The sequence below is a fragment of the Acinonyx jubatus genome, chromosome E1 (genome assembly GCF_027475565.1).
Source record: "Acinonyx jubatus isolate Ajub_Pintada_27869175 chromosome E1, VMU_Ajub_asm_v1.0, whole genome shotgun sequence".
Classification (NCBI taxonomy): domain Eukaryota; kingdom Metazoa; phylum Chordata; class Mammalia; order Carnivora; family Felidae; genus Acinonyx; species Acinonyx jubatus.
The window spans coordinates 36,453,223-36,477,432 of NC_069397.1; the positions used below are offsets into that span (position 1 = coordinate 36,453,223).

The 24,210-nt window shown below is 51.1% G+C and overlaps 1 non-coding gene across 1 annotated transcript; it reads left to right on the forward strand.

The window, feature by feature from the left end:
• The first annotated feature begins 11,789 nt into the window (after positions 1-11,789).
• Positions 11,790-11,896, forward strand: LOC113592756 (U6 spliceosomal RNA). Its single transcript, XR_003412716.1, has one exon. It is a non-coding gene; the product is annotated as a U6 spliceosomal RNA (small nuclear RNA).
• The last annotated feature ends 12,314 nt before the right edge of the window (positions 11,897-24,210 follow it).

The following is a 24,210-nucleotide window of genomic DNA, read 5'->3' on the forward strand; positions in this document are numbered from 1 at the left end:
GAATCGGCACCAACAGCCTCGCAACACTCTCCCACATGTTTTGCTCTGCTTCCAGGCTGGCCTCACCCCTCGCCCCTCTGTCCTCTTTTGTCTGTGGCCTCTGTTATTACCCTGTTTCTCCTGAAGCCAGAGATGTTTGGAAAGGGATGTTTGGGTCTTGTAATGAAGCTTCAGAGTCTAAAGGAAAGGATTCTCCTTTTTCCGTAGAAAGACCTCCAGAGTCTGGTCTCGGAAGCCAAGCAGGGTCTGGCCTGGTTAGTACTTGGGTGGGAGCAAGACTTCCAGGTTCCCAAGGCCCTGAGGCCTTACAACTGCCCCTTGCCCACTAGCAAGCCTGGAGAAAGAACCCAGTACATCGCTTGCAAGGCTGCCTGCTGGGAGTGCATGTGAGATCACCTATAAACAAAACCCCTCAGCCTGGGGGCATGAGAAGCATTCGGTGTGTGGGATGGCTAGGGGGTCAAAGCAACCACGGGCCAAAGTCAGGCCAGGCTGCATCATTTGAGTACCAGACCTGTGTCTCTCCACTCCTCCCTTAGTCTGAGAAAACACTGGGTTTTAGCACAAGGGGCCTGGCTTGGACAAATGCTCTGCTCCAGGAGCCCACTTTACCCCCCAGTCTGTGCAGAAGAAACCATTTCTAGCATTTTCAGAATCACAATGGAAGAGTCCTGCCCAGGTGGAAGGGGAACTAGGGTTGCCTGGCTTACCTCTCTTGGGGACCTCAGGTGACCTGCCTCAACATAACCAAGAAGTGGGGGGGGGGGGGGGGAGGAAGAGCCTCCAGGGGACAGTACTGGGGGATGGGCCGCTGGGGGTGGGAGGAATGGGGGGTGTCCAGGGCCACCAAAGGTGGCTTCAGGTGCACAGAATCTCTTCCCAACTGGGGCCAGTCATCCCCAAGCAGCGAGTGCAGGGTGTCTCTCCCACTCCGCTTTCCTCGGGGCCATCAAGGATGCGCCCGCCACCCTTCTCACCGGTCCCCAGGCTGTGGGAGCTGGAGGGGCAGTGCGCTGGGCGGAGGAGGGTGGGCTCCGCTGGGCCGCCGGGAGGCGGGGGAGGGGAGGGGATCTGATTAGAAGCCGGGCCGTATGGCGAACGCTGCGGAGATGGAGGTAATCACTGAGCGGGCGAGACAGCGTGCTCGGCGACAGCAGGCGGCCCGGCCGTCGTCATGACAACCGCGGCCTCCGGGGCGCGCGGCTCGGCGCAGCTCCGCGTCCGCGGCGGAACATCTGCTTTGCACGGGGCTGCTGGGAGCCAGGGGGCGCGGGCGCGGCTGCTCCCCCCTCCCCGCAAAAAAGAAACAAATTAGGCCAACTGTCCAATGAGGGGCCGCAAATGTATTTATTAATGCGAGGGAAAGGTTGTTCCGGAGCGCAGTTTGATTAATGTTTGAGTCTTCAGCCTGTCAGTCTGGTTTTGTCTCCCGCGAAAGGGGAAGGGGAGGGGTGGGGTGGGGGGCTGGAAGGGGAGTGGGGAGGAGAGAGACAACAAAGCGGGAGGGGATGTTAATAGCCAAATAGGCTCTTTTTCATGTTTCCCTCAGCCTGCCACCCTTGATGGATGGCTCAGACAGAGACCGGAGCGCATCGGGGAGACGCGAGCCCCTCCAGAGAGCTGGGGGAACGGGGGAGAGGGGGGAAGCTGGAGCCTGGCTGGGGTCTGCGGGGATGGAGCCCCCCGAGGGCTGCAGGGAAAGGAATGGCCCCGGGAACAGGGCAACTCCTGAGGAAACCGGAGGGAAATAGTGCAAACTGTTTACAAGCCTCCCCCGTTTGCAACCTCTGGGCCCGGGGAGACAGCACCGGAAGTCGGAGGTTGAGGATCTGTGTCTCCCTCTGGATAACAGGGAGGGGCGAGAGGCTTTCACCCGTGGGGGTAGGGATGGGGGAAGGGAAGTAGGCAAAAGATGATGGCTTCGAATTGTCCCTCTTTCTGTCCTCTGCTTTTCCCTTTGCTCTCCACCCCCTCCCCCACCGTATTTCTACTCTTCACTTTTTGCTCTATTTTCCCTCCCTTTGTCTCTTCTTCCATTGTTTCTTTCTTACATCTTCCCCTCCTGTCTTGGTGACATCAGCTGGCTGTGATAGGGTCTGCCTTGCTAAGATGTCTTCTGTGAACACAGACTGAACACATACAATGTTTCCTGTTTTCTGTGTGTTCTTTTCTGGAGGCATGGGGGGACTTTGGGCTCCATTGGAACCCCAAACTTGACCTCGATTAGGAGAAAACACAACCCGACCCTTTTTCTGCCATCCTCACCAAATTCCCCTAAGCCCCAGCTCACTAGGAAATGGGGACTGGCGTTGGCCGTGGTGGAGGCCGAAAATTACAGATTTCTGGCCAGGCCTGGGATTCAGAAACACAGGAGACGGTCTGTAGACTTAGACGGTTCTGAGGTTAGAGGCTTCCTCATTACTATCCCTTGCCAAAACACAAAGTGAAAAGAAGAAAGTAGCCCTTTAAAGACCAGGCAAAATTCTAATGTTATTTTGCGGCTCATTTTATCTTCTCATACAAAAAGGGATTGAATTTATATTTCCTTCCCAAGTGCTTTGTGAGAATGAAGTTATTAAACATTGGAAAAGCTGCTTGAGCAGACCAGAACCCTATTTTCCTTAGAAAAATATTATTTACTATCATCAGCATCACAATTATTATTATTTAAAGTCTTGGGGTGGGTGGAATGTCCTCTCCACAGCCATAGCAGGGTGGTTCAGGGCAGGGACTCTGGATTCAGACCATTTGGGTCGAGTCCTGGCTTTTCCACTCCCTAGGTGGATGATCATGGGCAAATTCCTTAGCCTTTCTGAGCCTCCGTTTCCTTATCGGTAAAACGGGGATTATAATATCCCTAGATCACTGGGTTGTGGAAGAAACAACTGATTTAGTCCAAGTGTATGGCATTGTGTCTAATGGTTATGTGCTCAATACATGTTGGCTGTTATTATTTCTCGGTTATAAATCCTTTTCAGGGGCGCCTGGGTGGGTTGGTCGGTTGGGCGTCCCACTTCGGCTCAGGTCATGATCTCACGGTCTGTGAGTTCGAGCCCCGCGTCGGGCTCTGTGCTGACAGCTCAGAGCCTGGAGCCTGTTTCGGATTCTGTGTCTCCCTCTCTCTCTGCTCCTCCCCGGTTCATGCTCTGTCTCTCTCTGTCTCAAAAATAAATAAAAGTTAAAAAATAAAATTAAAAAAAAATCCTTTTCAAACAAATCCCATGATCACCAGCACTGAACAGGCGTAGTGCTCCAACTATATACATGGCATTACATTAAATACAAGATGGGAAAAAAAAAAAAAAGTTAGACAGGAAAAAAAAATACAAGATGGGAAGAAGTATAAACATGGTATCTTCTCTTGAAGGGTTTACAGTCTTTCTTACAAGAAAGAGTAGGTGCGTTAACGTTAAAAATTATCTAAATATTTGGCATCTAAATGCCAAATAAGTAGCATGGATGCCAAATGCTTTCAATACTCAGGCGAGAGGGAAGGGTTGCAGGACTTGGAGCCAGGCACCCCTCCCCCAAAGGAGCCATGGGGACCTGATCCCCATGAGAGATGGGGTGAGAGACGGACGTGGAACCTTAAGGAGTATTGAATATAGACATGGAGAAATTAATGATAGATAGATAGACAGAGATTTTTAAAGGGAAACTTAATCTAGTGGTAGTACATACATAGAATGAATTGATAGAAGAGAGACTGGAGCCCAGGGGGCCAGCAAAGTAGGACCTGGACCAGAACGGAGAGGAAAGAATTAGTGTGAGATGTGTGACAAGGTTTGGTGCCTCACTGATGTGAGGAAGAGAGGGAGAAAGGGAAGCAATTATATACTGGGCTCTAATCTAAGGCTTTGAACCTAGCATGAGGGAGACGATCTACAGAAACACTGGTCATCACTGACTTGAGTTCTAGTTGGAGCCTGCGTTGAGCCGACCACCGCACAGCCTGGTGGAAAGTTGACATTATCCACCCTCCATCAGCCTGACACATGTTTTGAGTTGTTGGGAATTGATAGCCCCGTACATCTTCGTTTGCCTCCCTTCCTCCCTCGTGACTGACCTTAGAGGGCAAAGGTTCATCTTCTGGCAAGTATAAATAGCCCTTTTGGGGGACTAAGCCCGGGCTTAGCCCCAGCAGCCGGACACTTCAACAAATGAACCAAGAAGGGTGTGCCCATCATCCTGTCTCTGTTCTCCAGGAACTGAAACTCTAAGATGGTGTGCAGTTTGACTATCGTGAATTGAGGCAAATTTAGAAGCAAATGCCCTAGGCGTCCTGCCTGTCTTTGAGGATATTCCCTCCAAAGTTACCTCATCAGGTGGCTGCACTTGTTCCAAATGTTTCCATGGCGCAAAACATTGGCAAAGGCTTCATGGGAAGTACCTGCAGAGTCTGCGGCACATTTGTTTTGCTGTCCTCGGTGGTATTCGATCTTCATCCTTGGGAGGTGGGATGGTTTCACTGTTTTTCGTAGGCTGGTGTTTTTCAAAAAAGTTTCCAAACTGCTTTTAGCAAAGTGTTGAAATAAAGCCATCGCCTCCTACTAAAGAGCTTGACTACTGAATGCCATGTATGATTCTGGATCAGAGCCCGGACTGGAGGTGGAGGAAGGTGGGGATGGGAATAGTTATAAAGGACATTACTGGGAAAGTTGATGGAATTTGAATATGGACTGTGAGTTACATAGTGGTCTTGCAGCCGTGTTCAATTTCTGGGTTTTGATCATCATGCTGAGGTTATTTGTGCGAGAGAATGCCTTTTAGGAACTGAATACTAAAGGGACATTATGTCTCCAAATTTCAAAAAGGTCAGGGAAAAAAATACATAAGTACACATGTGGATAGAGAAGGATAAAGCAAACAGGTAAATGTAAACAGTGAATGAGTCTGGGTAAAGGGCATATGGGAGTTCTTTGTACTATTTTTGATATTCTTCTGAGTTTGAAATTTATCAAAGTTGAAAGTTATTAAAAAAAAAACAACACCCCAACTATGGCCTCCATTTGAAGGAGAGAGACTCATTTAGACATTGATTCTTTCAAAATAGTCCTCTCAGGAGGCACAGGATTCTTTTTTTTTTAAGGTTTGTTTATTTATTTATTTTGAGAGAGAGTGTGAGCAGGGGAGAGGCAGAGAGAGAGGAAGAGAGAGAATCGCAAGCAGGCTCCACACTGTCAGCGCAGAGCACAACGCGGGGTCAGTCTCACATGAGATCATGACCTAGATGGAAATCAAGAGTCAGATGCTTAACTGACTGAGCCACCCAGGCACCCCAAGGCACAGTACTCTTTGACACTTTATGGAGGGTTGGATGAAGACATGGAAGGAAGCCAAGGTCATCAGACCTGGGGATGATACAGAGCTGGTTAATATTTGGGTGAAGGGCTCAGGATCTAAGACCTTGGTAGGATGGGAACATTGGCCCAAATCGACCACAGTGAGACATGATAATGCTCCATCTGTGTTCAATTAAGTTGCATGAGATGAAATTTAAAAGGGTTAACTGATATGTTTCCTATTTGTCACTAAAAGCATTAATAATTCAGTAGGGATGAGGAGGACATGGCCTAACGGTGGCATGTACCCAAAGAAATACGTTTGGTTGACTGTAACCTCCATAGGCTGATAGAGGCTACTATGATCTGTGGTTGCCATAAAAAAAAAAAATTATAGATTCAGAGCTGCATTAATAAAAGTACAGTCTCTAGAACAAGAGAGGTGATAGTCTTTCTCTGTCCTCTGCCCATTGGACTTCATCTAGAGCATTCCTTTTAGGCCTGGGGCAGTATGTATAAAGAAAGACATTGCTAATGAAAAGAGGCATAACGAAAGAGAACAGTGAGATTTTGAAATGAGAGCATTTGAGGAATGGCTGAAGGAACTAGGGACGGCTAAACTCTCCGGGGCTCCTATTAGCTGCCTTCTAGACATTCGATTAGCATCTGGAACTGGGGAGAAAGTTTATACATTCTCTATCACTTCACAAGGTGAAAATAAGGACAGAAGGATGGGAATTATGGGGAGACAATATGAGAAATAATTTTCTAAACATTAAACCAGTCTGAATATAGAAAGGGGATACGTAGTGAGATAGTGAGTTCCCTGTCACAGGAAGTATTCAAAGAAAGACATTTTCAAGGCTACTGCAATAAGAATTCTTGCAGCGGGAAGGACCCTGGATTGAATAGACCTCTCTGGTCCCTTGAACTCTGAAATTCTAGGCAATCATGTGTCTGTTTAGAACAAACAAACAAACAAACAAAAAACCCACTAGCCTCATTACTCTGTGGTCTTTATTACATCATGTTTACAGAAACTGCTCACAAACCCAGTACTTTCATAAGGCTTGGGAAGTCTGAACAAGGAACCTCCTTTGGAGTGCTCTCTGCTTCTCTTCTCTGCCCCTTGGTTGCCTCAGCCTAGAACTTTCCGTATCTACCTGCAGAATAGGACTCCCCTTGACAGATTACTAATGATGAAAATTCTAGGTGATGTAGCAGTCTCCCTACCCATGCTGACCGCGGCCCATATTTGGCATTTCTTTCAGAGCACAATTCCTGCACTTGAGGAATTTAGTTGGGATCCCAGCACTCCTGCTTAAGGTGGGAGAAAGCTGAGTGAAGGTGTATGGGTTCTAAACCCCCAGTGAAACTAACTTCTGGGGAAGGACTACAAATCTTAAAACCAAAGGAAGGTAGAAAATAGAGATAAGAAGTAGGCTCCCCCTCTCTGCTGTAGTCTCCCCCCCACCCCCACCCCCAATTCTTTTCTGTTTTAATCACGGGAAGAATGATTAGTCAGCCGAGGAAGGACGGGAAAAGAAAGCAGATGAGTTTTATCTGGCTGGGGTCTGCCTGAGCCACAGCCATGTGACTACCTGGCTGACCTGGGGTCTCCATCATGTCCCTGCCTGTCCACAAGACGGATCAGGCTGCCCTTCTCTACCGCCCTCCCGCTCTCATTCCAGGGGAGGGTTGCTAGGATAATTATAGCCTACTTGTTTTTCTCTTCTCCTACTCCTTGGGGTCCTATTTATTTATTTATTTACTTATTTATTTATTTTTACTTTCTCGGGGGACTGAGAAACTTCTTCAACACTGTGGCAAACTAGAATCTGGAAGCCTCCCTCCAGCAGAAATAGAGGTTAGATTCTCAAAAGTCATCCCTAATTTCCATCCACTGTTATCTGGGGACCCATTGCTCTGCCCTTCATCTGGGCAACACAGAGCCTCTCCCCAAATACTCAGGCCCTCTCTGGTATCTGCAAAGCTGCTCCCCTCCTGCGATCCCACGCGAGTTGCAAAATCCCCCAAAGCATCAATTATTCCACTTGCAAAGTGGGGAGTATGATACCTACTTCATAGAATTTTTGCGAAGATTCAACAAAACAAAATACATAAAGCTCTTAGCCAGGGACTGGCAAAAGACAGCCTCAAAACATGGTAGCTCTTATTCCTCGGACTCACATTTGTCTGAGCTCCGTGGACGAAACAAAAGGAGATGGTAAAGGTTAGGGAGACAAACCAAGGAGGAGACTCCAAGAAGACACGTTGAAGGGGTGGGTTCGGTTAAAAATGCAGGAAAGAAGCCTGGAAGAAGGAAGGGAACAGGTGGGCTCCCTGGAGACCGGCCTGCGGAGAAGGACGGAATGGACGGAAGAGACAGAACAGAGGGATAGGGACAGACAGACAGACAGCAGATGGGAAAGGAAGGTGGCATGACAAAGGGGGGGGGGATGGAAGCCAGCTGGTGTGAGACAGACAAGAGGTGTTGGGGAAGAGAGAAGGAAAAGAGCAAAGTGAGGGGGTGGCCAAAAGGAGAGGGGGAAGCAGGGGCAGGACAGACAGACTGAGAGCGAGTGGGGAAAGCATAAGACGGACAGACAGATGGCAGGGACAAGAGGGTGCCCTGGGTTGCCTGCATTCTGCTGTGTTTACCAGCTAATTGAGTTAAATTGTTGTCAGAGATGTAATTAAAGGGTAGAGAGAGCTCTCTGGCAGGCCCGAAACAGATGGAGGGGGCTTTAATTGGTAATTAAATTCTTCCCTGGCAGCTGAGGAAGGAGCTTGTGCTTCAGCCTCACAAGGCCACGGGTGGCCTTCCCCCCTCTCTTGGCCCCTCTCAGGGGCTCTTTGGGGAGGGGGCTGGGCTCTGCACACCAGCAGCCTGGCAGGCGGGGAGGCCTGGTAACTGCAGGAGAATGCCAAAGCAATCCTTCCTCCCTGCCCGGCTGGCTCAGCTCCCATGGGCTCTTAATCCAAGCAACCCCCCCCGCCCCCCCACCCCGTGCCTGCCCCTTACTAACCTCCGGACTCCCACCCACCCAACTAGCATTGACCAGTGAATTCCTTCGTGGCCCCTATTGCGTCACTCGGGATCCCAGGGAAGAATAATGAGTTCTGGCCCCGCATCCCGATCGGCTCGGGAAGGGTTAGTTGGTTTAGTCAGGGACCCAGGCAGACCCATCTGTTGGCACGGCTCCCATGAGCCTCTCAGCATCTGCCCCCTCCCTGCTACCCTCCCTTTCAAAGAGCCACCGTGCAAAGATTCCATTCTGCCTGGCACATCACTGGCGCTGACTCTGCACCCGTCCTCGCCTCCCCCCTGCCACACATAACCCCCCAGCAGCAAATAAGACAGGGTGGGATCAGCAGCCTTGATGGGCAGATTAGTTAGACTCTCTAAGATGTGAACGTTTACACTAATCGGCTTTCAACTCCAAATCTCAGTTTGACCTGCATTTCATTGGAGAAGGACCCTGGGGACAGCAGATTTCCCCGAAACCCGCATATTCTCGACTTGTTCCACTTCAGAAAGAGATAAGTACAAAGACAGCAAAGAGGCGAGGCTTTTAAAAAGAAAGCTGAAAGGGAAGTTAGGCAGAAATAAAATCCAAGACAGACATTGCGGAATTCTTGTAAAATGCATGGCTGACTGCGAGTCAGTAATCCGATGCTGCTCTTACATCAGTAAAGCTCCATGCTGGATGCATAAATAAGGGTCCTGGGGATCATTGTCTCATTATAGCTCAGCTGATCAGACAAAAGTTCTTTGTCTTGCTGTGGGCTCCTCGCTCCTCAGGGCCCAGAGCGTCATGGAGGAGCTTAGAGGGGTTTCTGGGAAGGGCCATAGAAATGACAGAAAGGTTCAGGAAGCACAATGCCCAGCTGTATGGATTTCCACTTGGTTCTTGGAGGTCCGCTCTGCTGTTTAACTTGAGCCCCACATATGCTGTTCTCTCGGCCAGGAACTATGATCCCTGCGCCCTCCCATCCTCCTTCCCCAGACGATCCTGAGGCCACAGCCGTGCCCTCCTCTCTTCAGGACGCTAACCCTCACCCTGTCTCCCCTCTCCCAGCATCCGCACGTTGCTAGTTTATTTCTGATTCCCTCCCAAGGCTGAAAGGCAAAGGCCAAGGACCCTGTCTATTTCACTCCCCGCAATCTCCCCAACACCTCCTGTAGGACCTGGCGATTGGTAGGTACTGAATCCTTTCTTGCAGAATGAAGAAATAAGCCCAGAACACTCAGCATGGAGGCAAACTCTGAAAGCCAGCAGTAAAGTTATGCAGATGAGAGCGTTAGAAATGCAGCAGGGAGTTAGGCTGGCTGCAGGGAGGAACTTTTTAAAACTCTTCCTGTATTTGCTAAGGGAGAATGAGGGAAATCTCTTTTATTTTTATTTTCTGTTTTCAAAAATTTTGTTTAACTTCTAGCTAGTTAACCATAGGATATCTTTTTTAGATATAGAAAGAAGACAAAGTCAGGGGCATCTGGCTGGCTCAGTTGGAAGGGCATGTGACTCCTGATCTTGGGTCATGAGTTGGAGCCCCCCAACTCATGTGTTTACTTAAAAATAAACACATACATAAATACATATTTTTTTAAATTTTTTTAAACGTTTATTTATTTTTGAGACAGAGAGAGACAGAGCATGAACAGGGGAGGGGCAGAGAGAGAGAGGGACACAGAATCTGAAGCAGGCTCCAGACTCTGAGCAGGCAGCACAGAGCCCGACGCGGGGCTTGAACTCACGGACTGTGAGATCATGACCTGAGCCGAAGTCCGACGCTTAACCGACCGAGCCACCCAGGCGCCCCCATAAATACATATATTTAAAAAGAAAGGAGACAAAGTCGAATTGATGGCCTCTGTCTCCACTGTGGGCGGCCAGGAGAGTGAATGTAATGGCTCCCAAACACCAGAACCCCTCCCCCACCATCGGAGATTTTTAAATCTGTAAATTTAGGGGCCGGGAAGACACTGTATTTTTAAAATCTTCCTAGTAATTCTAGTGATTGACAGATTTAGAAACAGCTCAATTAAATGTCAGGTTTCTCTCAGCTGCAAATATTTGTTTTTCTTTCCTTCTGCGTGTTGCTCCCCCCTCCGCCCCCTCCGCAAGAATGAATCAGTCTGGCTGATTCTAATAAACCTGAAAGAAAGCAAGCTTTGGGAATATTGACTTCTATATTCTTCACAGAACCTGGGCAAATGTAGGAGTGAAACCTGCTTTGCTGAGTGGGTCCTTTCACTCCTAGCTGAATGAGGTTGTGATCCCTGGTGACCACCCTCTACGTTCCCTGTTGAAAAGACCAAATTGAAAATGAATATGATTTTAACCCTGGTTTAGCAGTCCCATCCCACAAAACATTACTGAAATACAGAAGTTGTCAAGGTCAGGGACCGCTGGAGCTGAGGGCTGAGCCCTGCCTTTGATTTCTGGTCTCGGCCTCTCTTGTTTGGTATCCTCCCCACCACATATTGATGAAGTCCACTGGGCTTCCCCAAGAAGGCTCCAGCTCTCTCCGTGCCTGAATGGACCCAAGTCACATCCCTTCGCCCAGGAGGTCGGGGTTGGGGAGGTCAGGAGAGGAGATGGGTGGCATGCCTCCCACCCCCACCCCCAGGCAGTCTCATGCTCCTCCTGCCTCTCAGACACCTGCTGGTGTAAGACTTCTCCTGAATGCCCAACCTTCGGAGGCCACCACGAGGCCACCACAAGACCTCGGGGGCCTGCAGGATCAAGCATCTCCCAGAGTCGCTTCCTGGCCCCTCAAAGCTGACTTGCCACAAGGCCGAATGCAGCTGTAAAACCCAAGCCTCTTTATTGTTGTGCATTTCCCTTCTGTATCCTCTGTGGCCTATTATTGAGACCCGCAGAACTGAGAGCTGGAGCAAATCTCAGGCTTCTCCTGGTATGACGGTTTTCAAGTCCCGGATTTGGGCAAAGCCTGCTGGGGAGGGGGCTCTCCTGCTTCAACCAAAGCAGTTCTGCTCTTTTTCTGTTTTTATACCGCATGTTAGAGTTCTGGTCTGTGGTGTGCTGGTAAAATGGAACAGCGGCCTGTGGGTGGTTGTGAAGTCCCGATTTGGCACATTTGCCAATTTCTGTGGTGCCAATACTCCCACCAAAGCCCTATTTCAAACTACCAACTGGAAGTCACCTGAGGCAAAGTTGGGAAATGCACATCAAAAGCTCTTGGAAGCCCTCGGCAGATCTGGTGCTGGTCCTTCTTTTTAAAAGAAGTGTTGGGGTGCCTGGGTGGCTTCGTCGGTTAAGCGGCTGACTTCGGCTCAGGTCATGATCTTGCGGTCCTCAAGTTCAAGCCCTGCGTCGGGCTCTGTGCTGACAGCTCAGAGCCTGGAGCCTGTTTCGGATTCTGTGTCTCCCTCTCTCTGACCCTCCCCCGTTCATGCTCTGTCTCTCTCTGTCTCAAAAATAAATAAACGTTAAAAAAAAAATTTTTTTTAAATAAAATAAAATAAAAGAAGTGTGAAGGGTGCTCGCTTCGGCAGCACATATACTAAAATTGGAAGGACACAGAGAAGATTAGCCCGGCCCCTGTGCAAGGATGACAGGCAAATTCGTGAAGGGTTCCATGTTTTTGTAATTATACCTGTTGTTAAAAATGTTTTAAATAATAATAAAAGAAAAGAAAAGAAAAGAAAAGAAAAGAAGTGTGAAGAGGGGAGCCTGGCTGGCTCAGTTAGTAGAGCATGCAACTCTTGATCTCGGGGTCATGAGTTTGACCCCCACGTTGGGCAAAAGGTTTGCTTAAAAAAAAATAAAAGAAGTATGCAGACCACCGTCTAGCACTGTCTTTTTAAAAAATTTAATCTATTTTGAGAGAGAGAGAGAGACCACATGTATGTTGCATGCACACAAGCGGGGGAGGGGCAGAGAGGGAGGGAGAGAATCCCAAGCAGGTTTTGCGCTGACAGCGCAGAGCCTGATGCGCGCCTCGAACCTACGAACCTGTGAGATCATGAGCCAAAATCAAGAGTGGGACGCTCAACCGACTGAGCCACTTAAGCGCCCCTAGCGCTTAAAATATAAGGCAACTGTTGTTTCGGATTCTGTGTCTCCCTCTGTCTCTGACCCTCCCCCGTTCATGCTCTGTCTCCGTCTCAAAAATAAATAAACGTTTAAAAATAAATAAATAAATAAATAATATATAAGGCAACTGAGGCCCAGAAAGACTAAAAGAACAGCTGAGGGCCACACAGTTAGCCAGGACCAGTGTCCTCCTGACACCCAACCTCTGGGTGCCACACTATATCAATCCTGCTCAGCCTGCCCTAGGCAGCTGGGGGAGAGGGGAAACCAAAAATCATCACAGACAGAGCCAAGGCCACGGCTCCGGGGATAGAGTGGCAGCAGATGTGTCCAGATAAAGGTCAGAGGGTCTTGAAGCCAACCTTTGCGGGCACCTACTTGGTGCTTCTCCTTCCTCTTCATGGGGGCAGAAATAAAAAACTCACCCCAAATCATAAAGCTTTAAACTCAAACTCAAAGAGCCCTATTTTCCACCGACCTCATTCTCATCCTCAGGGAGTGAATCGTTCCCCATTCCTGGCTCGGATCTCAGGAGGCACCCTACCTTGCCCTCCCCAGGTCTGTCTCCCAGACCTGCTGCAAGCCCTTCCTTGGACGATGCCATCTATGTTGTTGAGGGGGGAGCAGGAAGGAACTGGGAAAGAACAAGCCCTTTCAGACAAGTCCAAGAATGATTATTTTAGCAGCTCTTCTATTCTCTTCCTGGGTAAGAAGCAAAGAGAGAGTGAGGTGGATGTCAAGTAAGGGAGCTTGATCTTCTAGAGCCCCAGATCCTAGCTCTGGCTCTGCCACCAATTGGGTGGGCCTCTTTCCCTCCCTAGGCATCAGTTTCCCCATCTGTATAATGAAAGGTTAAAGCTGATGCTTTCTAGCATCTCTTCCTTTTAAAATCCTATGAACCACTAGGGAGGAATGTGTAGGCAACTGTCCAATGTTTTCCCCCGACTCCTGCATCCCACTCTTTTTCCTGCTTCCGAAGAACTTTCTCCTTGCACTTCTGAAGATGCTCCCCCACTATATAGACAACACCCCGCAGAGGCTCCCTCCCTCCGATTTCTCTGCACATGGATAGGAGACCCCGAAGTCTCCTGGGACTGCCTTGGCAGCCGGTCTCCTGTTTCCTAGGGATTCTTTGTCACTGTGCTTCTTCCCAAGGAGCTGGGGTCACAGTGCCAAGGAGAAGGAATGAGGGGTGGGGGTCATCTTTTTCCCCTCTAGCCTCTGCCCATCTCTTCCTGCTCCAGTCTGGTTTGCCAGTGGAGGGGAGAGAGGGTAGAGGGAGGTGGGTGGCAACGTAATCCTATGGCCCCCAAGCCTGTCCTGCGGCTTCTCACACCACTGTCTTCCCCTCCACAGAAAGAAAATGGGTCACGCTCAACAAGGGCCATTATTGCCAACCTGGCCCTGCTGCTCCCTGATACAGCCCAGTCCTCCCCCGCCAGATCTCATTAAGGGGTCGCCACTTATGCTTCCCAGCCGCCCCCCATCCATCTTTGGCCACGGATGACAGACCGGGCCCGGGGGCTGATGTCCGGCAGGTGACAGGGTTAATGGCAGAAGAGGGCAGAGGGCAGAGGCCAGCCAACTCACAGTGGCGGGAGGGCAGCCTGGGGAGGCCCTGGGTCCATTCCAGCTCGGCAGCCCCTCAAATTACAGCACCTGGGGGAGGAATGAGTCCTGGACTCCTCCATCCCTAGGGAAGCAAGGTGGGCAGGGTCTGTCATCTTGGGAGCAGATGGTAGGAGGAGAGAATGTTAGCCTGGGAAGAAGAGGAGTAAAAAGTCCAGGGTGCGGGGGCGGGGGGCGGAGTGGGGGTGGGGGCAGGGCTGGAAAGAGGAGGAAAAAAAAATCCCTATAGTATAAAGAATATAGTATATAAAAAGCCACTGTGTATGTGGGCTCAGTGAAAACATTTACCCCTGGGATCCCTGGGTGTTCCTTGGCAAGAAACACATTATCCTGGTGATGTGCATGAAGTCAGGTGAGTGTTTTGGAGGGGGTGCCCATCACTCATTTTGTTTTCCTCCGGGCTGCCTGTTACAGTGGCCTGGCACTGTGGTTAGGGGCAAGGTTCCAGACTCAGACAATGTGGGTCCAAATATGTTCAGATCCTTCCTGTGTGAGCCCAGGTAAGTTACCCAACCTCTCTGAGCCTGATTTTCTCCTTCTGTGCAATATCTCTCTAGAAGTACTGGCTCCCAAGAGGATGAAATTAGACAGCGAGTGGAAAACACAGCACCGGGCCCGCCGTGAGTGTTCGGGAAGGGCTGACTGCTCTCGGTAGGAATGCACTGCTGGCGTTATTACATCACCTTTGCAGCTTCCCATCCATCCCCCGGCTTTTTCCCAGGCCGTCTGCCTCAGGACCTCCCTGCATTTGACCTCCTACATGCTCATGATCACCCCCTGGCCTGCTCTACTCACTCCCAGGAAGCTGCTGAATGCTGCTTTGGGGGCAGCTGTCCCCCCATCCCCCCACTGCTCCCAGTGAGGAGGCCCCACAGTGGCAAGGGTTAGTCCCTCCGGGCCTTTGAAGCCTGGAAGGGGGAGGGGCTGCCCTGCCTCCCGACCTGGGGGGGTGGGGGGACCAGGCTCAGCCCCCCACCTCCCACCGTGGGAGGAGAGCCAGGAACAATGGGCAATGGAGGGCTGGCCCCAAGGCTGGCCAGCTGGCAGGCAGGGGCGGGGGTGGGGTGAAGGTGGGAGCCTGCCCTTCCCAAAGCCAGCAGAAAGTGCTTCAAGAAAGCTGATAGTGCCTGGGGTGTCCCCACGAGGACCTCAGATACTGAGGGTATCCCATGGAGAGGAAGAGAAAGATTGTTGCAATGTCACCTCCTGGACTGAAGTTGTCCAGAGCCTTTGGGAGGGGTTGCAGGGAGCCCCTCCTCAGTTCCAAGCGCACGCCCCCCATCCAAGCGCACCCCAATCTCAGGGTGGGTAAAGGAGCCAGCTAGCACTGTTCTGCCCTCCTTCCAGAGCCTGGATGGAGTGGCTCCCCCGGGTGCTGATCGCCTCCATTAGGTCCTCAATCTTGCGAGGATAATGCATGGCCCAGGCTGGGCCGGGGGAGGAGGCCCCACCAGCAGGGAGCCGGGAGGCAGGACGCAAGGGCCTGAGCAGAATACCAAGTACCCAGCAGCCAGCCTGGGCCTGAGGCTGTCCCTTGTGGCCAGCAAACCCGGGTCAGGCCAGAAAAGATGTGGGGGGGGGTCTGTCCCCACCCTCCCCAGCCCCTGGCCACCTCTGTGCCCTCGTGCCAGCTCCACCAACTCCCTACTGTGGCTGAACTCCCAGAGCTCACCTTTGGGAGGCCTCACCTTCTCAAGGCCATCAGCTCTGCATGGTGCCAGGATCCCGGGTAGCGGGGAAGACGCATCTCATCCACTCAACTAGACCAGAGAGAGTCCTGCTCAGCTCAGAGCCTCTGAGGAGGGCCTAGCAAGAGCAAAATAAAAACACCCTCGGTGGGGGTGGGGAGACTCAGACAGAGTGTTCTTCCTTTCATTGTCTGTCCACAGTTTTAAAATGAAATCAACTATAATGCATTCTTCCAAAGTAACTTTTGCTATGATGCAGTCCCCTTTGGGATGCTTGGGCAGCTCAGTGGGTTGAGCATCCAACTCTCAATTTCGGCTCAGGTCATGATCCCTGGGTCATGGGATTGAGCCCCATGTGGGGCTCTGTGTCGACAGCTTGGAGCCTGCTTGGGATTCTCTCTTGCCCTCTCTCTCTGCCCCTCTCCTACTTGCTCTCTCTTTCTCTCTCTCAAAATAAATAAACATTAAAAGAAAAAAATTCTCTAGATTTTCTCTCTCTCCCTCTGCCCTTTACTCATGTGCACGCTCTCTCTCTCTAAAAAATAAAAATTAGGGGCGCCTGGGTGGCTCAGTCGGTTGAGCGCCCGACTTCGGCTCAGGTCATGATCTCACAGTCCGTGGGTTCGAGCCCCGCGTCGGGCTCTGTGCTGACCGCTCAGAGCCTGGAGCCTGTTTCAGATTCTGTGTCTCCCTCTCTCTCTGCCCCTCCCCCACTTGCACTCTGTCTCTCTCTGTCTCAAAAATAAATAAACACTTAAAAAAATTAAAAAATAAATAAAAAATAAAAATTAAATTCAGTCCCCCTTGGGATGTTGCTGTCTTTCCCCGCTCTAACCTCAGTGCACCCCAGCCCAATCTCTTCTTTTGCTTTCCTTTGGGAAATGCTTCTATACCACCATGAGACCACTGTGTGGTTGATAGAGCCCTTTCACTCCTGCGGACACATCTGACTGTCCCCACCCTGCTTAGTAGGGGGACAGGTGTTACTGTCCCCGGAAGGCAGTGTAGCCTAAGAGTTACAGGCTTGGGCCCTGGAGTCAGACAAATCCAGGTTGTAAACCAGCATCCCAGCTGTGTGACCTCAGGCGGGCTTCTGCACATCTGGTGCCCGAGTTGCCTCATCGACCAAGTGGGGACTAAACTAGTATTATATACATTCGTTCTGAGAATCCGTTAAATGAGATAAAGCATTTAGCACAATGCCTGGGACATCATCAATGCTTAAAAATGGCAAAGGGAAAAAGAAGTCTTAAAAATCACTATTTTAGGGGCGCTTGGGTGGCTCAGTCGGTTGAACGTCCGACTTGGGCTCAGGTCGTGATCTCTCGGTTCGTGAGTTCGAGCCCCGCATCGGGCTCTGTGCTGACAGCTCAGAGCCTGGAGCCTGCTTCAGATTTTGTGTCTCCCTCTCTCTCTGCCCCTCCTCCTGCTTGGACTCTGTCTCTCTCTCAAAAGTAAATAAACATTAAAAAAAATTTTTTTTTAATCCCTATTTTATAGGAGAAGGAAATGAGGTCCTGGAAGGTAAGAGGTTGGGCTCAGTTATAGGACTAGAGGCATGTGGTCAAGCTTTTTTTCCACCAACACACCGGACAGGCTATCTTCCTGCCCTTCCCCGCCCTCCCCCCCACCCAGTTCTCTCTCACTCTCCTGCCCCATCTCTCTGAATTTTCTCCCAGGGCTGGGGAGCAGACCAGGCTGCAGCCTCCGAGCAATCCCTACACATGAAAGTCTGGTTCTCTCTTCCTGTCAGGACCGGGTGGAAATGTTTGCAGTAATGGGAGCAGCGATCAGAATTCACAATTCATAATTCACCCATGATCAGATGTAGGGGAGGTGCTGGGATGGTTATATTAATAACGGTGCCATTAAAAACTAGTAAGTGATGTTCTCATAAAGCATGTGTTGGTTGCGGTGGTTGGGTTTGTTTATTTATTTATTTTTCCCTTCAGGAGCAAACAGGGCCACAGAGGGAGAACATTAAATTATCCCTTGAAATGATTCCGGTAATAAGTCGGGCAGGTTAGGAGAGCTGTCGGCAGCTCCCGCCAGACCTCCCTCGACCTTTCTGAACTCCTATCTTTCACTTGGCCTTGTTTTATAAGAGGCCAATTACTCCCTTCTGGGTTAGCTGTGTCCCTTGTTTAGAGCTGCTGTCTATATGGGCAGAATGTGCATTTTTTCATCAGCCAAGCAAGTAAGAGAGATCATATATTATTCCTTGCCGGAAATCAGAACATGCCACGGGACATGGAAAAGAGAGAGGGGACTTGTAGGGACAAAGGCTTTGAATATTTGAAATAAGCGCTCTTCTGGAAATCAGGCCCACAGAGACCCAATGATCATAACATCAATAATAATCATAAGTAATGTTTATATCGCGTGGACAACAAGCCAGATTCCCTTCTGAGCACTTTACGTGTGTTAACATATTGGATCTTCATAATAACCCTATGCAGTGGTTACTATTATTATCCCCATTGTAGACATGAGGAAAGTGAGGTGTCACAGCTGGTAGGTGGGGGAGGTAGGACTGAGTCCCAACCAGTCTGACTTCCCAGTCTGTGTTCCCACCAGCTACCCTGCATCGAATATTCTTCACCGGGGGGGGGGGGGGGGGGGGGGGGGGGTGCCTTGCCCATCTTTAACTCTGAGATGGGGATGCCCTGGCCTGAGCTAAGGAGATGATTCCTCAGCCTGGGAATTCCTTCCTGCCTAATATAGTCACAGCCATGGTACCCCGAGTGCCTTCCATGAGCCAGGCATTAGGCTGAGATCATGTCACATGCATGACCTCACCAGCTACAGTACCTGTCAGGTTGGTACGAGTATCGTTCCCACTCTGCAGATAAGCGCAGAAAGGCCCAGAGGTATCTAGAAGCCCACCACAGCAAGGAAGTACCAGAATCAAAACCAGGGCCGAGTCTTGCTGCCCTAGACGGTTTCTCCCACTTCCCATGCCCAGACTTTTATGATTTTAATATTCTAGGGTTGGGTTTGACCAGGCTCCATTGCCAGGGGTTTAACCCATTTCTAAGACGCCCAGATTTCTAAGGAGTCCTAGGCCAGGCGACCCAGCCCCCGCCGGAGACAGGCACGGACAGGAAGGCACAGGGAGTCTTTCAATTTTACATTAAAAGAGAAGGTCCCCTCCCCCTCTCCTCCCCGTCCCCCTGCCTCGGCAACCTTCCAATCACATCAGAGACCCGAGAAGGGGCTTGACCTCTGTCCTCGGGGGAGGTCAGCCGGGGCGACCCCGCCTGCGTGCAGGATCCCGTGAGAGAGGCCCAGCTGCAGGCCCCGGAGGGCTGGAAGCGCACCCGGAAACGGGCTTGGGGTCACCGAGGGCGGCCTGGCTGAGGGAGGGGCTTCCCTGGTCCTTTGTGAGCTGATGGGCAGGGGGAGATTAGTTCCACAGGCAGCCCCTGTGTCTCCAGAGAAAGGGGCTATTGTGGAGCGACTCAAAATACAGGGCACAGCCTACCCCACCTCCCCTTTTATCGCCATGGAGATGGGGGAGGGTTAAGAGACCAAAAGAGGGAGGGAAAATGCAGGGCAGGTGAAGGGGGGTGGGGGAGGGGGGCAGTGGAAGCCTGTATGAGCGAGAGAGGAGAGAGCTCTGCTCCTTTCTCACCTCTCTCCTCCTCTCCACGTCCTGCCTGAGGGCTACTAGAGCAAAGAAGGGCTGGCCCACTACCCTGCAGCTGGCCCAACGACCTTGGAGGGTGAGGGGTCCGACCATCTGGGAGTAAATTTGCAAGATGGCCACATGGAAGGCAGCTGGTGAACAGCTGCTAGGCCTTGTCCAGCTCCTGGACGTACCAAGTGCCCCAAACCACTGAATCTCAGAGTCACATCCACCCAATCGCCCAACCTCTGCGGCGGCCCCACCGGATACTGATCCGGTGTCAGCCCAAGGTCCTCCGTGATGGTGACTTCCTCACCTGGGCCTTGTGGGCACCTCTGGCTGTCAGAAAGGGCTTCCTTGTATTAGGTAGAAACCTGTGTTCCTCTTCCCTCCACACACAGGGCTAGTTGTGGTCTCTGGGGCGGCACCACAAAATAAGGCAGGCTTTTAATAAATACTGTAGAAAGAAAAGATAACAATCTGACACTTCTTGACTTGAACTATTTGGAAAAAGCTGCCGAGAAGGTAATTTTGTTGAAAACACCACAGTCCGTGGTTTAAAAAATAGCCAAAGCTAAGTGGAATCCCCGGATGGGAAGTGATTCTGGCCATCGCACACTGGGGGTGCAGAAGACAGGACAGCTCAAGGCACCAAGGTCCTGGGTGCTGCCCTGATGCCAACGCAGAAGGTCACGGACAAGGCCTGTGGTATGTTTTAGCGAACTAGGCATTTGGTGAATACCCAGCCCCGTGGACAGAGATGCAGCCCAGCGTCAGAATTTGCCAGGGGATTGATTGTGCCTGATCTTGGGCTCTACGACTGCTACGAGCCAGAGGAACCCCCCTTCATCAAACAGGATCCTCTTGAAAAGAGGCGCCAGCTCCTAGCAAGCAGTCAGAGACCGCGTGTTCTTGTCAAATACATAGAAAGGAAGAGGCCTCCTTGTTTTCAGGCTAGCAGTCCCCGGGCAGAAAGAGCTGTGATCTCATAGCTTGGAGAGACTCAAGGATTCCGGACTGACTGGGGTCCTCCAATTTGCAAGGTTACAAGTTCCAGCCTGCATTCCAGTGGGGGAACCCACTGGAAAGCCTCAGGTCGGCTTCTGGTCCCCAACAAGTCTCTTCCTACCGAGGTGGGTCAGCCCCGAGGTTACGTGGGGCAGGGAAGGTAGAAGAGAGACCGGAGGCAAACTCCATCATGGAGGAAGAACTTAGGGCTCTCTTATTACCTTTTTGTTCCTTCCCCCATTGCGCTGCCTGGGGAGGCCTAGGGGGTGGGGCTGCACAAGCAGACGTTTAGAACAGGTGCTATTTCAGTGCACCAGGCACCAGAGAGAAGTCGGGGTGAAGGGGGGCTGTGTTCATGCTAACAAAGGCCACATCCCATCCTCGAGAGCAGTGGCTTCAGAATGCCAGGCCTCAGCAGATGTTGAAGACGGCCTTGATTCTTGTATTGGAGAGAAAAAGGAGATTAGTCCACGGGTCCCTGTTTGAATGGTGCCAGAGCCTCAGCTGTCAAGAAAGGCAGGCCTACCTGCTGTTGTCTCTTCCCATTCAGCACCAGGGCTCCTGCCCAAATGCTCATGTCCAGATTGTATTTATGACTGTTTTAAGAAGGAGTGACAGAGCCTTTTAATATCCCTGACAGCCCAGGATGTTTTAATAGATGGTGGAGCTGGGCTGCAGGAGTTAAGGAAAAGGAGCAGAGTCACTGAGCGTGCTGTCAGGCCTGGTTTCTATGACAGACCTACTGATCCACTCTCCGACAAAATAAAATACGGGGCCACGTCTCTCCACGGCCCCGTCAGGTTGACAGACAGTCTGTCACCGTTGTATGTCATCTTTCACCTCCTAATCACTCAGGCTTAGGGGACTTGCATTTAATGGGGAGTCCCTACAGGATTTCCACCCGAACTTCCTCTGGAGCCTCAGGCTTCTGCTTCCACTGCCCCAGGCCTCTGCTTCCACCGCCCCAGAGTTCCTATGGGCGTTCCCCAATTGTCTCGATTTCAAGCAAAACTTTCCTACCTTCCGAGTTCTGCTTTGCTTGTTGCTGTTGGTTAGAGGTGATGATAGGTGTTACAGAACGGCTCAGTCACCTGCAAAAACAGACAGAATGGGTGGTGGGGATGGTTGCACAACAATGTGAATGTACTTAATGCCCATGAATTGTACACTCAAAAAGGGTTAAAGTGGTCAACTGTGTGTTATGAGCTGGGTCAGATTATCTGAACGCATACACACACACACACACACACACACACACACACACAAATGGAGTAAACTTCGGTATCTCCCTGTGTATGCCTATAAACTGTGTAACGTCGTCAAACTATTCCCAGGTCTCTAGTCCCATGAAAGCACGCCCCCCACCTTGCCCCTTTACCTCTTCCCCCTTCCCCTGGCCTAATCAGCCTCAAGGTCAGTTTGGGAGTTGAACATCTGGAGGTTCCTTATACATGCTTTTCCAGGACCAGGTTGGAGCTGGTCTGACCAGGAACCTTTTAGGTCATATCTTCAGTTTGTTGTGGCAAAGGCCCAAGAGATTTTCTCGCCTTTTTTTTTTTTTTAATGTTTATTTATTTATTTTTGAGAGAGAGGGAGAGATAGTGAGAAAGAGCGCGCTCGTGAGCACAAGCCGGGGAGGGACAGAGAGAGAGAGGGAGACACAGAATTCAACGCAGGTTCCCAGTTCTCGGCTGTCTGCGCAGAACCCGACACGGGGCTCGGACTCACAAACTGTGAGATCGTGACCTGAGCCGAAGTCGGACGCTTAACCGATTGAGCCACCCAGGGTCCTTTTTTTTTTTTTTTTGGTGGGGGAAAGAAGGGCAGCAAATCCCAGGGTCACTACCTGTTCTTTCTGGAGAGGCTGAAAAAAAAATCCCCGAAGAGACCACCAAGTCCTCCTTCCCCCTGTCAAGTGTATCTTCTCCCTGTCATTGGGGCTCCCTCCTTCCAACCCACCGACAATGGACAGTGTGACAACAATGCGGCAGGTTAAGGGGCAGCGCTCATGCTCCTCCGCTCTCCTCCGTCCCAGCCCCTAGGTCTGCAGCTCCAGGTCAGAGCCTCCCTCCACCCTCACCAGCCCAGGGCTCTGCGTTCAAGTCCTCTGCCAGGAGAGAGTTAAGGGCTTGGGTTTAATTTGCCCGTTAATCACAGTTAAAAGAAGTAATGAGCGTCTCCCCAAAGCCTGGGTGTTTCTCTGCAGATTAAGCAGCAATTTGCATAGCCCCTTTATTCATTCCCACCTTCCCCTGTGGGGCGGCTTGTCCTTCCAGACACAGCCGAGCGCAGCCCGCGGCGGGAGCGCTTTGACAAATGGCTTTGCTGCACGTGGTTTGGGCGAGAGGGAGGGAGGGGCAGGTTGGAAGGGAGAGGGCAGCTCCCGACAGTAATGGATAGCTGGGCCGTTAAATAGTGCAGAACTTTTTATTAGACACACAGGAGAAGTTTAAATATTCAAACTGGTTTTCTTTGAAGCCTGGGGAATGAGTAGAGGGGTGGCAGGCAGAGTTTACTCAGGGCCAATTTACTCAGGGAGGCCCTGCCCATCAGCTGAGAGGAAGGGCACCTGGAGGACAGGCGGGTCTGCGGGTCCCGCCCCGGCCAGCCTCTGAAGCCCTGGGGCAGGCTTGACACCCTCCTGCTGGGCTCCGGGATCTGTGGGGGCAGGAAGGCATCTGAGCCCCATTCAGTAGTGGGGGCTGGGGACTAGCCCCAGCTTTGGAGCAGAAGCTGTGGTGTCTCCAAGAGGGTAGGACAACAGCCCTTTCCTCTGCTCTCTAGGAGAGCCCTCGGCTAAGCGGGGAGAGGGGAGGGAGGGAGCCCAGATGATGCTCAGGGCAGAGGCTCTCACTGGAAAGCATGCAGAAGGGAATTTTAGTTTGACCACCGGTCCATTTTAAAAGCCTACTTAAACCCAGTTTTCTTCCTAACTTGTAGTGCTCTGTGGGACTCTTCCTTTTTGCTAACTGGGGAGCCACATGATCCTAATATTTTAGAGGTCAAAGTCACTTTAGAGATCGTGAAGACAACTGAAGTTCGGAGAAGTTAATTTTGAGATTCCAACGGGGACACACAAGTGAGCAAGACCCAGTCCCTATCCTTAGGCAGCTCTGGTTGGGGCACAGATGTCAGGAGGTCACGGGGATGTGGTGACAGGCGCTCTGAAGGGCATCTCCACGAGGCTTCAGGGATGCTGCTGAGGAGGAGGGGCTAATTCTGTCAGAGCCTGGAAATGTCCACAGAGGGAGGTATTTGGGTCATATCTGAGCCGGGGGGGGGGGGGGGGTGGGTGGGCAGGAAGGCCTTGAGGGGGCCAAGAAGAGGGTTGGGGCTTTGGGGACACATGTGGGTTTGGTGTCTTGGATGGATACCCAGGCTGGAAGGGAGATGGAGATCTGATTACCAAGGGCTGGCCCGCCACTTTAGGAGTTTAGGGAGCTAAGGGGGCATTGGAGTTTCTAAGCAGGGGAATGATTGGGGTGACAAAGCAGAGGCTTGGAGCCTGCCAATTGGCAGAGATAGGAAATATCAGAGAGGGATGAAGGACAGAATGGGGAAGATTATGGGTTTGGTCTGGGACCTGCCGGGATATCTGAGACACACAGCTAGGCCCCAAGCACAAGTTTCTAACCTCAGTCCTGGTTATTTCTGGTCCATCCCCTCTCACAACAGCTGACATTGGAGTCCTACTGGACCAGGGACCACCTAGGTGTTGTATATACCACAGCTCCCTACCCGGAGGGCGGTAGTATCTCTTGTTCTCATTTTATAGGTGAAGGAAATGAGGCACAGAGAGGTCCTGGGCCGTGTCCAAGATCACATGGTAGTAAGAACAGAGCCAGGATTTGACCCGGGCCATCCGGATCTAGACAACGTGCTAATCATCATGACGCCTTGCTTGCTTTCTT